Source organism: Aotus nancymaae, unplaced genomic scaffold, assembly GCF_030222135.1.
Source record: "Aotus nancymaae isolate 86718 unplaced genomic scaffold, 86718_ANA_hifiasm-v0.15.2.pri h1tg000041l, whole genome shotgun sequence".
Lineage (NCBI taxonomy): Eukaryota > Metazoa > Chordata > Mammalia > Primates > Aotidae > Aotus > Aotus nancymaae.
In genome coordinates, this window is record NW_026988455.1 from 25,396,576 (window position 1) to 25,413,742 (window position 17,167).

General features: G+C 39.0%; 1 long non-coding RNA gene across 1 annotated transcript in view; it reads right to left on the minus strand.

Moving 5' to 3' along the window:
- Nucleotides 1-584: 584 nt before the first annotated feature.
- The window catches only part of LOC135268683 (uncharacterized), a 48,342-nt gene continuing 31,759 nt past the window's right edge, over nucleotides 585-17,167 (minus strand). Inside the window, exons 2-4 of the long non-coding RNA XR_010337016.1 lie at nucleotides 13,351-13,465; nucleotides 1,706-1,948; nucleotides 585-813 (exon numbers count right to left, since the gene is read on the minus strand). This is a non-coding gene — a long non-coding RNA (uncharacterized LOC135268683). The remainder of the gene's footprint in view (nucleotides 814-1,705; nucleotides 1,949-13,350; nucleotides 13,466-17,167) is intronic.

Consider the following 17,167-nt stretch of genomic DNA (forward strand, 5'->3'; position numbering starts at 1 on the left):
CCTGTTTGTTTTCTTCCCAGCCTTGACCTAAATTTGACATAATATTATGCACAGTGCTGATTGGCTTCAGTGTTTACTGTGTTTCCCTCACAGCACAGTAAGCTCCTGAAGGCAGAGACTTAGCTGATTTCTTCACCACATTACTCTCAGTGCCTGAACAGTAGGTGTATGATACATAGTAAGTGCTTAATAAGGTCCTAGCGAATAAATAAACAAATGAGCACATGACCTTCCCACCACCTCCCCCCATGGCTGGTAGCACCCTCTGCCCCTCATCATTCCACACTCCTCCTGGGACACTGGGCACCTCTACCACTGGGTCCTGAGCTGAGTCCTGCAGGAAGGGCTTCCTGCTCCAGAGGGAGAAAGGGGTGACATTGCTGGAAGTCCCTCCTGCTCTACCTTGTCTTATTTTGCTTGCAGGACTGTTCACCATCTGAAATGTTTGGGTTTACCAATCGTGTCTGTTCAGAAGTCCAGAAGCAGAACCGGCCTTACCATGTCTGAGGGATGGTCAGGATGTCAGTCTGTATGTCTGGGCACTGGTATGAGGGCTCTGATGGAAGTAGCAAGGTCACTGGGGCTGTGGGCACAGTGAGGAGCTCAGATTTTATTCTAGGGAGCCATTGATGGTTCTATATCAGACATGGGGAAATACAGAGAGGAGTACAGACAGAAATCTGACAGACCAGACCTGTGTCCTCAAAGAGCTTCCAGGTGGTAAAGGTGTGCAAGCAGAACAGACACATTTCTTGGCAATGGTTGTGGTTGTCCAAATACAAACACACAAGATATGGGCCTGTCTTCAAAGACCTAAGACTCTAAAGAGGAAGATAGATAGGCACATAGAATAAACATTAATTAACTCCCACCCATCCATCATCCACCCACCCATCCATCATCCACCTATCCATCCACCCACTCATCTATCCATCCACCCATCATCCACCTAGCCATCCACCTACCCACTATCCATCATGCTCTGATCAGCCCTCCTACCCTTCCAGGTCAGGGTTCCCAGCTGAACATTTGAAAATGTTTCCATTCAAATATAATATTGGGCCCTGTTCTCAATGGGTTCATAGTAGAGGGAAAGATTGAAAAATAACCTTACAGTTCCCTTTCAGCAGGATTGCTATGACGATCATGAGGAGGAAGGCCCAAGGGTGGCAAAGAAGAGGAATCACTCACTTTGCCTGGCGTATCAGACAGGGCAGAATGGAACCTGGTATATCAGAACAGGGTTATGAAGGATGAATAGGAGTTTGTCACATAGACATTGGAGGGATTTTTTCTATGTGGTAAAACATATTGTGCAAGCGTGAGAAGGCAGGAAACAACCAGAAGTATTCACACAGAATGTTTAGCTTTGGAAGGATAGGGGCAGAGGCACATGAGACCAGGGGAGGGAGAAGTCACTGGAGACGGAGTGGGACCAGCTTATGGAGAATGCTGTGTCCTGGGTGAGGAGCTTGGACCTTGTCCTATCAGTAGTGGGGAGCTGGGTGGGGGCATGGCCAGGGAATGAGCAGGCTTCCATTTTATAAGGGTCATGCTGGGGGCTAACAGGGAGAGACCAGAAGCGACAAAACAACAGAAAATCATCCTTCCCAAGCATGTTCATAAATGACTTCTCATTTTTATTTTCAAGGAACACATTTCCCCATTCTGTGATAAGAAAACAGTTTTATCAGGAATGAGAGGCCTAAAGTAGCAAAGGAGTAGAAGCAGCACTGAGATTGGAAGCCAGATTCCGTGAGTCCAAATGCACCCATCATGGCAACTCCTAACAGCTTCCTGGAGGCTCCCAGCCTGTCCTGAAGGACTTGGCTCCATTGGCTTCCTGGCTGCCTGGACAATCCCCTGTGCTCACTCTTCCAGGATGGGAATTCCAGTGGGCAAAAGGCAACATCCCAGGTTCTGGACCAAAGGTTCCGTCACTCTAGCACTGAGTGGAAAGGACAAAAAGAAGGAAATCTTTCCCAGCACCTGCATGATAGTACGGACTTGGAGAAACTACTCCAGAGGAGCAATTTCATCCAGTTCTCAAAGCTGTCCTATGAGGGAAGGATTATCCTCTTTATTTTGCCTATAAGAAACTGGAGATCAGAGAGATTAAGTCAGCTTACCCAAAGTCACAGAACTAGTAAGTGGCTGAGCCCCAGTGAGCAATCCAAAGGTTAGTTCATTTAAAATCCCAGACTCCTGGTGAGAGGGAGAGGGAGAGTGTTTGGCAGGCTGTGAGATGGTAGTGCATAGGCAAGGCAGAGTCTGTAAGCTGAACAGGCGAGTCATGCACTGCCTGCACTGGGGATGTTTACAACAACATTTGAAGAAGTTAATATAAAAATAACATATATACAAGGTGAAACATTTAAATATAAAATTTGAACAATAAAGAGGGAGTCTGTACTTCCAGCTATGGTCATGATGGAGTACAGAGTATCAGAATTACGCTACCCATAAGCAGCTATAAAACTAGACCCAATATATATGAAGCAACTGCTTTCAAGCATTGGGCAGCAGACAAAGCAGAGCAGTGATTTTTGGGAGAAGGGAAATACACAGGCGAGCTCCACATTTGCTCTGGCTTTTTGCCTGGGAGCATTTTTCAAACTGTGGCACAGGGATATAAACCTACAAAGTGAGCTCCATGGGCAGAGGAAAGACTAGAGTTTGGGACTTCTGAGGCAGATGGCGTTTGCAAGGCAGGGTACTGAGAAGGAGGAAGCTATGCAGAGAAGTAGAATTCTGTACAGAATACCTTTGAGTCTCTAGCAGAATGCTAAGCTGCAAATCCATTAGGTTGAGATTCTGTAAGATTTAGCAGAGAACCACTGCTAGATGGTTGAGAGGTAAATGAAGATTCTAGAAGTTGGACAATTCTTGGAGACATTGGAACTCTGACCAGCCAGTGTGAGGGGCTACTCTAGGGCTACCATTAAAAGCCTAAAACCAACTATCAATCATTTTCCAGCAAACTAAGTGCATGTCAGAAAACTATTCAACACTCTTAAAAACAAAAAACAAAACAAAACAAAAAACACCCAGGCTCTCAATAGCATAGCATCCACAATGTTTAAAATGCAACAAAAAATTACTAGAAATGCAAAACCAAAACCAAAAAGCAGGGAAAGGGGAACCCATAACCAGGAGGAAAAAAAGTCAACATAAAGAGGTAGAAATCAATCATTTGTTGGATTGGCAGACAAAAACTTTACATAATCAGTTATACTATGCTCAAGAATTTAAAGGGAATGAACATAATGAGGGAACAAAAGAGAAATGTCAGCAGAGAAACTGAAACTATAGAAACAGATCAAGTGAAAATTTAAGAACTGATAAATAACATATTTGCAAAGTGAAATTTGGACACTGCAGAAGAAAAGACCAGGCTTGAACTTGAAGACAAGGCAATAGAAGCATCCAAAATGAAGCATACAGCGGGGTAAAGACCAGAAAAAAACAATCCAGAGCCTCAGAGATATGTGGGACAATGTCAATCAGTCTAACATGCATGCAGCTGAGGTCCCAAAAGAAGAAGCGAGAGATTGGGACAGGAAAAAATATCGGAAGAAATATTGGAGAAAATGTGTGAAATTGGATAAAAACTATAAACCCAATAGATGCAAGAAGTTCAATTAAATTCAAGCACAATCAATAGAAAAACACACCAGGACTCATATTCAGAGAGCTAAAAAGCAAAGTTAAAGAGAAAAATTTTAGTGAGGGAAAAGACACAATTATAACATGGAGTAGCCAAAAAAATTTTTTTTAAGCCAAAACACTGCTGAGTATCAGAAACAAGGCAAGTCAAAGACAATAGGATATCTCTGAAATTCTAAAAGAAAAAAAAACTGTCAGTTTAGAATTCTACAGACTGCAAAACCACCCCTTAAAAATAAGGAAAAATAAAGATATTCTTAATGAACAAAAGCTGAGAGAATTTATAACCAGTAGATTTGACCTACTAGAAATGTTAAAAGAAGTTCTTTGGATTGAAAAGAAATGATATCCGATGAAAACAGATTTGTATGAAGGAATGAGGAATGCCAGAAATGGTAACTATGTGGGTAAATGTAAGAGATATGAAAACTAGAGAGAATCAATTTATAATGCTAAGAGTTAATTCTATAGAAAGACATAGTGACGTTAAACACAAATACTCCTAAAAATAATAAGCATTTTGACAGAACTAAATGACAAAACTAATGAGAAAAATCAACAAAATCAACACGTAGTTGGAGAGTTAACCTTCCTTTCTAAGTAACTGATTTAAAAAAATTCTGTGAAGACACAGAACAATTGAACAACATTATGAACTAAGTTAACCAAAGTGACATTTACAGAAAACTACATTGGAAAGATGCATTTCTTTCCAGTGTACTTGGAACATTCACCGAAACAACTCTTAATAAAGTAAAAGAATTTAAAGCATATAGAGTATGTTTTCTAGCCTTAACAGTTAAATTAAAAATCCATAATAATAAGATATGAAGGAAGCCCTCAAATATTTAAAAGAGGCACATTTCTATAGCCTACAGATTAAAGAGGAAATCACAAGGAAAATTAGAAAATGTTTTGAACTAATGAAATTAAAACAGAACATATCAAAATTTGTGGAATGCAGGTAAAGTTGTGCTTAAAGGGAAATATGTAGCTTTACATGCTTATGTTAGCAAAGAAGAAAGACCTAAAATCAATTATCTAAGTAACCACCTCAAGCATCTAGCAAAAGAAGAAATCAAATCCAAAATAGAAAGAAGGAAATAAAGATAAGAACAGAAAGTAATGAAATGCTGCACAGCAAAAAAATTATAATAATAGTAATAAACAGACAACCTATAAAATGGAAGAAAGTATTTGCAGATTATGCCTCCAACAAAGTACTAATATACAGAACCTACAAGGAACTTAAACAACTCAACAAGAAAAAAAAAAAAACCTCATTAAAAACTAGGCAAAGGACATCAATAGATATTTCTCAAAAGAAGAAATACAAGTGGCCAATTAACACATGAAAAAATAGTCAACATCACTAATCATCAGAGAATTACAAATTAAAATCATGATATCATCTTACACCAGTCAGAATGACTATTAATTAAAAAGTAAAAACAAACAACAACAAAACCCACAAACAGATGTTGGTGTAAATGCAGAGAAAAGGGAATGTTTATACACTACTGGTGGAACTGTAAATTAGTTCAATCTCTATGAAAAACAGTATGGAGACTTCTCAAAGAACTAAAAATAGGACTGCCATTTAAACCAGTAATCCCACTACTGGGTGTCTACCCAAAGCAATTCATTATGTTAAAAAAGACACGTGCACTTATATGTTCATTGCAGTGCTATTCACAATAGCAAAGTCATAGAACCAACCTAAGTGTGAATGGTTGACTGGATAAGGAAAATGTTATAGACACACACACACACACACACTCACACACTACAGAATACTCTGCAGCCACAAAAAGAATGGAATCATGTCTTTTGCAGCAACATGGATGGAGCTGGAGGCCATTATCCTAAGTGAACTAACTTAAAAAGAGAAAATCAAATACCACATGTTCTCGTTTTTAAGTGGGAGCTAAATAATGGGTACTCATGGACATAGGGGTGGAAATAATAGATACTGAGGGTTCCAAAAGTGGGGAGGATGACAGGGGGAACAAGGGTTGAAAAATTACCTATCAGGTACAATGTTCACTGTTTGGGTAATGGGTACACTAGAAGCTCAATCCCCACTAGTATGTAATATACCCATGTAACAAACATGCACATGTACCCTGAATCTAAAATAATAAAATAATGAAATAAAAAATGAACAAAAAATAGAGAAAATTAATGAAATTGAAAGTTGGTTATTTGAAAAGATCTATAAAATTGATATATCTCTCTCTATCTCAGCTATTAATATATCCAGTATAACGAACTGTTACAACTCAATAAAAGTAACTCAGTAAAAATAGGTAAAAGGCTGAAGAGATGTATTACAAAAAAGAAAATATACAGATAGCAAAAACATGAACGTACTCCTCACTTTAAAAACAGCATGAGATAACACGACTACACACCCACCAGAATAGCTAACACTAAACAGATAACGCAAAGAGTAGGCAAGGGTGTAGAGCAACTGCATACCTCATATATTGCGGATAGGAATGTAAAACAGTAAAATCATGCTGGGAAAGGTTTGGTAGTTTCTCATAAACTTAAAAGTATATTAACCACATGATTCAGGAATAGGCTCCCAAGCATTGGCCTAGAAGAAATGAAATCACATATCCATCCAAAGCCTTGTATAAAATGTCCATGGAAACTTTGTTAAGAATTCTCCAGTGTTGGAAATGGCCTAGATTCCCATCAGCAGGAGACTGAATAAAGTGGAGTGCACCCACACAGTGCACCCAGCAACAAAAAGCAGCCAACCGTTGATACATGCAGCAATGGGACGAATCTCAGAGCAATCCAGTTGAGGGAAAGAAGCCAGATACAGCAGATTCCATAATGTATGACTCCATTTATATGAAAGTGAAAAACAGGACTTTTCATGGCTTGATACAATGCAGCATGTGTTGAACTCTATCTGCACCTGGTCTTTTCTACCTCACAATACATCCTGGTCACTGGTCCCTATTAGGATGTTTGGATCTGCCTCTGCCTCTTCATCAGCAGCATGGTGTTCCATTTGGTAGAAGGAACATAAATTATTTACTGCTGCTATTAGAGGACACAGATTATTTTCAATCTTTTGTTCTTAAACCACCACAGTGAAACTCATTGTAGGTTTGTCTTGTGTCTGTTGACAAATCTAGCCAGCTAGAGACAAACTCCTAGAATGGATGTCTAAAGTCAAATAGTGCATTGACTTTTTTCTTGGGAAGCTGGAACACAGTCCCAAGCAATCTGGGGAGCAAGAGCTCTCCTGGGACATCTCAAGGTTACAGCCAAGGGCCCTGCATCCAGAACTGCTAGTATGAATAGGTATTATGAGTCATTGACATCCACCAAGATCATGCTGGCAGCCTCAGGTGACCTCTGGGGTGTGCTGGTAATACCTGGTTATGGCCATATCATGTACCAGACCTTGACTGCTCCTGCCCACCTGCAGGTGAGCAGGTAGGAAGTGGGCACAGACACGTGGGACAGGATACGCCCAGGACAGAGCCTTGTGTGGGCACCAAAGGGATCTGAGAGGAGTCACAGGTGCCCTACCCCAGGGAGGAGGCAGTCAGAGCACTATGCAGAGCCCTTCCTGCCAAGTCTCTAACCACCCTGGGCCACAGGGCTAGAACAGTGACCATGAAAGCAGAGACTTGCTTGGTCCAGGAATCATGTGTCACACCACCGATATACCTAAGTAGGGACCTACTGATTCTCTTCTTGCCAGCCTCCATACTTGTCTCTAGATCTGGTCCTGCTCCCTCAAACTCTAACCTTCCAGTCCACCCCCCATGTCTCCCCAAGGCAATCATTTTTTATAAAAATAAACTTATGAAATTAAATTGTGAAAAGTCTTCAGCTTCTGGCCAAGATGGAGTGACGGTACAGATTTACGTTTCTCCCTGGGACAATCAAAATAATAAACAGGATGTATGAAACAATGGTTTTTCAAGACACTGGACATCAGGCATTGAAGGACAGTGATCTATAAGAGCCAGGAAATAAAGGAGGCGAACTCTACAATTACTCCAACTCACTGCCTTTGGGAGTTTCCAGGCCATGGTATATAGAGAGGGAACTGCATGGAGTCTCACGGTCTCACTAACTTGAGAGAGACAGGGCTAAGAGTCTGGAGAGACTAGACGGCTAGAGTTTGTAAGACACATTACTGGAGAGTGGAGAGCTGCACAGATAGAGAACTCCAAAGAACTGCAGAGAGTCCCTCTGAAGTATTCAACAGTCTGGATCAGCACATGCATGTAAAGAGACTACTCAAGAATGGAGAAAGAATCACCTGAAAGGATTAGCGGTAACAATACCGAGTACTCACACAGGACAGGAATAGTGCCTGTACCCACCACGCAGATTGGAAAACCTCATGATTAATAGGGCATTAGGTAGAATATGCAGAAAAGTCTTTCCTCATTAGAAAGCTTAAAAGCAAGACCCCAAATCATCACACTGTTTCCAAGTAACTTTACTGTGTTTTAGAACAAAGCTTAATCTTTGCAGGAATAAAAAATCATTCGGCATCCAACAAGGTAAAATACACAATGACTATCATCCGGTTAAAAATTACCAGGCATGAAAAGAAGCAAGGATATATAACCCATAATGAGGAGAAAAGCTGATCAATCAAAAGTGACCTAGAAGTGACACAAATGCTAGAATTAGCAAAAAAGAATATTAAAACAGTTATTGTAATTGTATTCCGTATGTTCAAAAGGTTCAGCAAAGACATGGAAAATGTAAGAAAGACATCAAATCAAACTTCTTTCTGAAAAAGAAATAATTGAGGGACAAACACTATCTGGTTACAAGATGTATCATAAAGTTGCAGTACTCAAAAATTGTGGCACTGGCACAAAGATAGAAAATACATGAGTGGAACAGAAAAAGTCCAGAAACCAATTTTCACAAATATATTTAGCTGAATTTTGACTACATGTAAAGGCAATTCAGTGGAGAAAGGACAGTCTTTTCAACAAATGGTGCTGGAAAAATTGGATCAAGTAGGCAAAATACTGAAATTCAACCCAAATTTATACCCAAAATTGAGTCCTCATATAAAATATACTGTAATGTAAACCCCAAAACTACAAAATGTCTAGAAGAAAACACGGGAGAAAAACCTTGTTCCCTTTGGCTAGGCAAAGATTCATTAGCTACCACAGCAAGAGCACCATACATAAAATAACAAACTGATAACTTCAACTTCATCAAAATTTAAAACTTTTGCTTTGCCATAGACACTGTTAATAGAATGAAAAGACAAGCCACAGATTAGGGGGAAAAACTTTGCAAAGCACCTCTCAAAACTAAATAAATAAGAAAAATTCTAATTTAAAAATAGGCAAGAGCTTTGAACAGGCAGTTCACCAATAAATATATATGGATGACAAATAGACATGTGAAAAGATGCCCAACGTAGTGGTCATCAGGAGATGCAAATTAAAAACACAATGAAATACTACCAGAAATCTATTAGCTAAATAGTATTCCATCGTGTATACGTACCACATTTTCTTTATCCATGCATCTGTTGATGGACACATAAGTTGCTTTCAAATCTTCACTATTATAAACATTGCTGCAATAAACATGGGAGTCGACATCTCTTTGATATACTGATTTCCTTTCTTTTGGGTGTATACTTAGCAGTGGGATTGCTGGATCATATGGTAGCTCTATTTTTAGTTTTTTGAGGAACCTCTGAACTGTTCTCCATAATGGTTATATTCATTTACATTCCCACCAACAGTGTATGTGGGTTCCCTTTTCTTCACATTCTTGCCAGCATTTGTTACTGTACATTTTTTGGATGAAAGCCATTTTAACTGGGGTGAGATGATACCTCATTGCATTTGATTTTCATTTCTCTGATGATCAATGATGTTGAGCACCTTTTCATATACCTGTTTGCCATTCGTGTCTTCTTTTGAGAAATGTCTATTCAGATCTTTTGCCCATTTTAAATCAGATTATTCTATGTTTTCCTCTTGAGTTGTTTGAGCTCTTTGTATATTCTGGTTATTAATTCATTGTCAGATTAAATATCTATTAGAGTGGCTAAAATGAAAGAGGCCAACCATATGAAATGTTGGTAAGAATAAGGAGAAACTAGAACTAGTGGGAATGTAACAGGGTACAAACACTTAGAAAAGCAATTTGTCCGTTTACTGGGAAGCTATAGTGAAATATTAGAATATGAATCTTTGCACACTCATTTCCAGGGAAAAAAGCAAAATTGGACTAGCTATGGTGCTACATGCCCGAATTCCCAGCTACTTGGGAGGCTGAGGCAGGAGGATCATTTGAGCCCGGGAGTTCACGCCTGCAGTGCACTATGATTGTACCTGTGAATAGCCACTTTACTCCAGCCTGGCAACATTGCAAGACCCCATCTCAAAAAAAAGGAAGACTGTCAGCAGCTATTTTTTTAAAAAAACATCTTTTTAAGAAGTCATTAAAAGTCTCTGAAAATTGTCGTAAGGCATATGGCAAATGAAGAATATTTATTCAAGAAAACTACGAATAGCAAGAATCTGTGGCATTGAGCCATGGCCCATTCCCTCCCTTCCTTCCTCTCTATTCAGCTTCACAGAAGCTCCACTCTAAGTGAGTGTGATCAAAATATGATGCTCTCTCTCCCTCTTCTTCCCAACCAAGTCTTTCCACGCCTTACTGAGAAAGGCAGACCACCAGCATTTCTAATCCCCTTCAATTCCAAGTTGAAGACTTCCTGGTGAGTGTGGCTGAGAGGTACTGAGCTTCCTTCCTCTACCAATAGGACAGAAGCTCTACCCTTGCATATCAGGACAAGAATACTGGTACCTAACCACCCTTGCCTCAGCTTAAGGCAGAGTGTTTACACTAAAATAGGCAAGCAATGAAGACAAGAGGCCACAGACTCATTAAGGGCTCAGAAACTGTGCAAAGGGAGAGGCAGCACATAGAAGAAGCTCTCCACAAAGGACCTGACATTATTTGAAAGAGACTGGAGAAGTTTAAGCCTAAGGATGCTCTCAAAATCAATAGTTTCTCTTAATTAAGAGGAACAAGCTAAACCGTAGGCCATCTAGGTCACCAGGGAGAATCTGGGAAAGAGATAGCTAAGACTTCCCCTAGGTACAGAATGAACCTTAAAGACTAACCTCAAAATCTAGCCTTCTCCAAATTTAACTGGATTAGGCTGCTCAGAAATTAATGTTTCAAGGCATTGCCAAAAAAGACATAAAGCAATCAGTTGGAATTAGCAGTGCCTAAAGGATGGAGAGTAATACTACATGAAGCAGACAGCTTAACAGAGAAATCAGAAAAGAAACAAAAAGAGTGTGCTAAAACCATTGTCATTCCAAGGTAACTGTGTGCATGTCCAAGGCTGTGTGTGCCTTTTGATGAGCAACACCAAAGACTTCATTCTGTGAGTAAAATGGACTTCACTAAGATAGTCTAGCCAAGTCATAAAACAAATAAGCAAACAAAATTAATCTTCAGAGAGGGAGAAGGGCAATTAGTCTCCATAGTTGCTATATTACCAAAAATATTCTCATTTCCAACAAAATATTATAAGACATGCAAAAAACAGGAACACGGACCCATACACACAAAATTGTAGGCAACAGAAACTGCCTGTGAGAAACTCCAGATGTTGAACTTAACAGTCTTCAAAGTATGCATTATGAATACATTTGGAAAACTAAATAAAGCCATGCTTAAAGAAGTTATGAAAGATATGAAGATCATGTTTCATCGAATGGATAATATTAATAGAGATAGGAACTAAAAAACCAAAAATTATGTGGTTTAAAAATGTAATAAATAAAATAAAAAATTCATTAGAGGGGCTGTTTTAACTGGCAAAAGAAATACACAGTGAACTTAAAAATAGATCAATAGAGATCATGCAATCTGAAGAACAGAGTAAAAATACACGGGGGAAAAAATGAGCAGAGCCTAGGAGTAATGTGGGACACCTTTAGACACACGAACACACATGTAAGAGAAATACTGGGAGGAGAGAAGAAATGAGGAAAAATAACATTAGATGAAATAATGGCTGAGGATGAGCCCGGTGGCTCACACCTGTAATCCCAGCACTTTGGGAGGCCAAGGCAGGTGGATTACCTGAGGTCAGGCATTTGAGACCAGCCTGACCAATGTGGTGAAACCCTGTCTCTACTAAAAAAAAAAAAAAACAAAAATTAGCCAGGCGTGGTGTGATGCACCTCTAGTCCCAGCTACTTGGGAGGCTGAGGCAGGAGAATCACTTGACCCTAAAAGGCAGAGGTTGCAGTGAGCCTAGATCAAGCCACTGCACTGCAGCCTGAGTGACAGAGTGAGACTCTGTCTCAAAGAAAAAAAAAAAAAGAAAGAATGGCTGAATAGCTGAAAATTTCCAATTGCTGAAAAACATTAATCTACATATCCATGAAGCTCACAAAGTCTGAGCTTCGTAGGATGAATACAAAGACTGCCACACCCAGACACATAGTAAAAATGCTGAAAGCAAAAGCCAAAGACAAAATCTTGGCATCAACAAGAAAAAATTACTTACATACAAGGGAAGCCCAATAAGATGAATAGCTGACTGCTTAGTAGTATGACATATTTAAAGTACTCAAAGAAAAATATTAACCATGAATCTTATATTCAGCAAATGTATCTTTCAAAAATGAAAGTGAAATATAACCATTCCCAGATAAACAAAACTTGAGAGAATTTGTTGCTATTAGATTCGCCTTATAAGAAATATTAAAGGAAATCAGTCAGGCAGAAAGCATGTAAACCCAGATGAAAATTTGAGCCCACATTAAAAAAGAGTACTGTTAAAGGTAGTTATGCAATTATTAATAAATAAATAAATGCATATTTACATCTTTCGTCTCTTACCTGATTTTAAAAGCAGTTGTTTGAAACAGAATGTATATATGCATACATATGTATATACATGTATACCTATATATGACACTAACATATAAGTATTGTTAGGTCTATAATGTAATATACTTGACAATAACAGCACAAAGGAGGTGGGTAGTTACTGGAGTAAGGAAATGATCTCAGATGGTAACTCAAACCCACAGGAACCAACAAAGAGAACCAGAAATGATAAATAAGGCAAATATAACAAGCTAAATAAATATTTACTTGCTCTCTATATAGAAGTGTCCATATATAAAGTAATAATTATAACAGTGTATTGGTAGGTTTACGACATATACTGATGTAATATGTATAGCAATAGTAACACAAGAAGGAAAAGAGGGCATAGAACTTTCTAGAAGTTACATTTCTATAGTTCACTGAAATTAAAATGAAGAACTCTGAAGTAGATGCTGATAAATATAAATGTATATGGCAACCCCTAGAGCAACTACCAAAGAAATAACTCAGAAAATATAGAGACTTGGAATACTTCTTGTTCCAAAATGGTGGTGTAAAAGCAAGCCTGCTTCACCTCCTTTCACAGAAAATTAAAAACAAATAGACAGTGTTGACATTATCACCAGCAATATTCCAGAACTCAAATATCAGGAGAAGAATATATGTGGTTCCCTGAGCCACAGAGAAGTGAACAAACTCTAAGCAGACAGTAAGAAAATTGGATTTTCATATCTGCCACATCCCTCTACACAATCTATCCAGCACCTAGTGCATAGAAAATTTTCCCCAACTCACAGTTGGAAAAATACTGGAAAAAATAAGATCAAGGTGGAAAACCAACTTCCTCATCCTCTTGGGTTCACTGGCAGGTGACTCACTCCTGTTTCAACCATGGAAGTATCAGGAGTGCCTGAAATGAGAAAGATCTCTGAGGATAGCCAGAGACAAAAGAGGGAGGGCCACATATGTAATACATTTGACCATAACAGTGCAAAGGAGGTGGGTAGACTACCAGCCCCAGCCCTGGAAACTTAACCCTGTAACTTGGCCAGAGGAGACACCAAGTCACAGTGGTTGTTCACCAGCACCATGCTGTACAAGGTTCATCCCACAGGTCCCCTGGGCATAAACCCATAGCCAGCAATCCCACACTATTGAGTCATCCCCTTTGAGACCTCCCAAACTTGAGACCAATGACACTAATTGTTTATTAGAACTGAGGCAAACCTGGGCTTAAGGCACCATCTGGTACCAAGAAGGAGGCAGAAATCAAGCAGGGGGGAAAAAAGAAAGAAAATCAATGGGTAAACTACAAAGAACCTCTGAGGAAACATATCCAATAAACAACAAAACAAGCCAGATAAGACTGGACAAATAACTAAGACTTCAATACAAAGATATAGACATACATTAGCAAGAAACAATAGCCAACAGGGACCCATGATTTATCTAGATGTACAAAGCAAGAAACCAGAAACTGACCCTAATGAGATGGCAATATGTGAACTCTCTGATCAAACTAGGCCAAGTACAGTGGCTCATCCCTATAATCTCAGCACTTTGGGAAACTGAAGTGGGAGGATCATTTGAACCCAGGAATTTGAGACCAGCCTAGGCAACCCAGTGAGACTCGCCTCTACAAAAAAGTTTTAAAAATTAGCTGAATGTGGTGACACATGCCTGTGATTCCAGCTACTCAGGAGACTGTGGTAGGAGGATTGCTTGAGCCTGTGAAGTCAAGGATAGAGTGAGCCATGATCATGCTACTGCACCACAGCCTGGGTGACAGAGCAAGACCCAAATAAAACTACCACAATGCATAATCAAATTCTGAAAGGTCAAGGACAAAGAGAGGATCCAAAAAATAGCAAGAGAAAAGAAGCAAATGACATATAAAGAAACTCCAATTTTCCTGGTAACAGATTTCTCAACAGGAACCATACAGGCTAGGAGGGAGTGGTATAACATTTTCAAGTGCTGAAAGAAAAAAAATAACTGTCAGCTAATAATACTGTATCCAGCAAAGCTGTCCTTCAAGTACAAAGGAGAGATAGTCTTCCCCAGACAAACAAAAACAGAATTGACCACCGTCAGACCCATCTTCCAAGAAATGCTAATGAGAGTTATTCAATCTGAAAGAAGAAAAGTACTAATGTACAGGACGAAAACCATCAAGTTATCATTGACTTTCTTCACAGAATTGGAGAAAAGTACCTTAAACTTCATATGGAATTAAAAAAGAGCCTGCATAGCCAAGACAATCCTAAGCAAAAAAACAAAAACAAAACTTGAAGGCATCACCTACGTGACTTCAAACTATACTACAAGGCTACAGTAATCAAAACAGCATGGTGTACCAAAACAGAGATATAGACCAATGGAATAGAACAGAGGCCTCAGAAATAACACCACACATCTACAGCCATCTGATCTTTGACAAACCTGACAAAAACAAGCAATGGGGAAAGGATTCCCTATTTAATAAATGGTGTTGGGAAAACTGGCTAGCCATATACAGAAAGCTGAAACGGGATCCCTTCCTTACACCTTATACAAAAATTAACTCCAGATGGATTAAAGATTTAAACATAAGACCTAACACCATAAAAACTCTAGAAGAAAACCTAGGTTATACCATTCAGGACATAGGCATGGGCAAGGACTTTATGACTAAAACACCAAAAGCAATGGCAACAAAGCCAAAATAGACAAATGGGATCTAATTAAACTAAAGAGCTTCTGCACAGCAAAAGGAACTATCATTAGAGTGCACTGGCAACCAACAGAATGGGAAAAAATTTTTGCAGTCTACCCATCTGACAAAGGGCTGATATCCAGAATCTACAAAGAACTTAAACAAATTTACAAGAAAAAAACAAACAACCCCATCAAAAAGTGGGCAAAGGATATGAACAGACACTTCTCAAAAGAAGACATTCATGCAGCCAACAAACATATAAAATAAAGCTCATCATCACTGGTCATTAGAGAAATGCAAATCAAAACCACATTGAGATACCATCTCATGCCAGTTAGAATAGCAATCATTAAAAAATCAGCAGACAACAGATGCTAGAGAGGATGTGGAGAAACAGGAACACTTGTACACAGCTGGTGGGACTGTAAATTAGTTCAACCATTGTGGAAGACAGTGTGGCGATTCCTCAAGGATCTAGAACCAGAAATTCTATTTGACCCAGCAATCCCATTACTGGGTATATACCTAAAGGATTATAAATAATTTTATTATAAAGACACATGCACACTTATGTTTATTGTGGCACTGTTCATAATAGCAAAGACTTGGAACCAACCCAAATGCTCATCAATGATAGACTGGATAAAGAAAATGTGGCACATATATACCATGGAATACTATGCAGCTATAAAAAAGGATGAGTTCATGTCCTTTGCAGGGATATGGATGAAGCTGGAAACCATTATTCTCACCAAACTGACACAAGAACAGAAAACCAAACACTGCATGTTCTCACTCATAAGTGGGTGTTGAACAATGAGAACACATGGACACAGGAAGGGAAACATCACACACTAGGGCCTGTGGGGGATGGGGGACTAGGGGAGGGATAGTAGAGGATGGGGGATGGGGAGGGATAGCATTAAGAGAAATACCTAATATAGATGATGGGGTGATGGATGCAGCAAACCACCATGGCACATGTATACCTATGTAACAAACCTGCACGTTCTGCACATGTACCCCAGAACTTAAAGTATAATAATTTTTAAAAACTCACTGTAAAACTAAGTACACAAACAAACCCAGAAGACTCCTCTAATACTCTAATTGTGGTATGCAATCCACTCTTAACTCTAGGATAAAGCCCAAAAGACAAATCTATCAAAAATAACAATAGCTATAGAACCCTGTTAAGAGATAGGAATTATATGTAAATTGAGTTAACAAAACTCAAAACATTGAAGGAATGAAGTTGCAGAGTTTTAAAAAATGTTTTCTTTGTTTCTATTCTCTATACTGTCTCTGCTCTCTCTCTCTCTTTCTCTCTCTCTCTGTCTGTCTCTCTCTATCTCTCTAGGGTCTCACTCTGGCACCCAGGCTGCAGTGCAGTAGTATGATCATGGCTCACTGCAGCTTTAAATTCCAGTGCTCAAGTGATTCTCCTACTTCAACCTCCAAAAGTAGCTGGATTATAGGCATAAACCACCATGCCTGGCTAGTTTTTTTAAAAAAAATTTTGTAGAGACAGGATCTCACTATGTTGCCCAGACTGGCCTCCAACTCCTGGACTTAAGCAATCCTCCCACCTCAGACTTCCAGAGTATTGAGATTACAGGCATGAACCACTGTGCACAGCAGTTGTCATCTCTTCAATGTAATTTGTTATATATATAACATTTTTTTGTAAGCCTCATAGTAACCAGGATGCAAAAACATATAATAGATTCACTAGAAATAAAATAAAATGAATTAAAACATAATGCCAGAGAATATCACTTAACCACAAAGGAAGACAGTAAGAAAAGAAGAAAGGATGCAGAGCTACAAAACAACCAGAAAACAAGCAACAAAATGGCAGCAGTAAGTCCTTATTTAATCAGTAATAACACTCAATTCATTCGATTCTCCAAT